Raw genomic sequence first — 1,563 nt, 5'->3', positions numbered from 1 at the left:
TTGGTTTCTTGCTCCCTTCATCCTCCCCAAAAGCAAACTTTCAGCCATGCCACTTGTGAATAGAATATCCATTTTTGAAAGTCCTGACACAGTGCTTACAGCTCAGACAAAACAGAACTGAAAATGGCAATCTTTTTATCTTTAGTGTCCCTCTCTCTGTGTGCATAACAAACCATATTAAAACATATTTGGAATCAACGTGTGTTGTTAACTTATTGCTCTATGAAGTAACATACCACACTAGGTTGCATCACTTCTCTAGGCCTAATCTAGCTTTCCCCAGTGGCTCTGGTGCCTGGGGAAGAGATACTGTATCTGTTCCATTTATGAGTAGAAAGATAAATGACTTTGCCCTTAATAAATGTAGAGGACTAGATGAAGAGCTCAGAACAACCTGCTTTTTTACTCCCTTAAGCAGCAAGACCTTTTTAACGCTCCTCATTCCCTCCTCCACTAATTTTGCATGAACTATGCTGTTAGCCACATAAGATGATGAATGTTTGAAATAGTCCAGTAAGGCTGAGTTAATGAGAGTGTTGTCATTAAAACTGTGCACTATAGCTGAGAGGCAGGACACAAACTTCTGAGGACACTTAGGTTTTATACTTCTTTCCCCACTGCTGCTGATGTAGCATTACATATTTAGTCCTTTTCAGCATTGAAGCTTAGTTAGTGGAGAGAATTTCTGATGCAATATTGATGATATTTTTGACTGCCCTTAGCTAGGGTTTTAGCTGTGTCCTCTGTGCTACAAGGCCCTGAGTGTTCCCCATGCAGTGGCTTTGTGCCAAGCCTGTCCGTTCCTACAGTGTCACACTATGAACTCTGACTGCTTATAAACTATTTGCTGTGTGTCCTTTTACAAGTTGTTGCACTCTTTCAGGTAGAGAAGAATACATGAAAATTCAAAAAAAAAAGAAAAAAAATACATGGAGGGGTCAAGTATGAAGTTAAAATGCTTTATATCTTGGTAGGGAAAATCATGTGACTTCCACAGAGCCAGATTCTAACCCTCTGCTTTAATCAGCTAAGACAGATAAAAACATAATAGGCTAAAATTAGTTGATCAGCTGTAATTATATTCATCAATTATATTGTTTTATATATTTCTTTTTTTTAATTTATAAAAGGTACCCATCATTGCACACCCTTTAAAACAATTAAAGAAGTTAATTAAAAGTTTGGTGTAGTAGAAGAGTTGGCTTTATCTACTTTGATAAATCCTTTCTGTTTCAAATCATACTAGTGACATAGTTCAATATTAAGTTTAATATATACTATATGGTTTCTCTCTTCTCTTTAAAATTGTCTAGTGAGAAGGTAAATTCACTTCTCAATACCTGGTTACCCACTTTTTTTCTTTGACCTGAATTCCTCCCCCAAACAAAACCATTAGAGTCTCACAGAAATAAATAATTGGAAGCCAGTATTTAAAATTAATTTGATTTTACACATCATAATGTATCAACATTAAGATAGTTATAGGCATATGTATATAGGAATATAATTGGAGAAAAATTGAGAGGCATCTTAAATAATACAACAAATCAGATTGCTTATTCA

This window comes from Tursiops truncatus, chromosome X (genome assembly GCF_011762595.2).
Source record: "Tursiops truncatus isolate mTurTru1 chromosome X, mTurTru1.mat.Y, whole genome shotgun sequence".
Classification (NCBI taxonomy): domain Eukaryota; kingdom Metazoa; phylum Chordata; class Mammalia; order Artiodactyla; family Delphinidae; genus Tursiops; species Tursiops truncatus.
The sequence above is the reverse complement of the archived record's forward strand: the minus strand, read 5'-3'. Positions refer to the sequence as shown.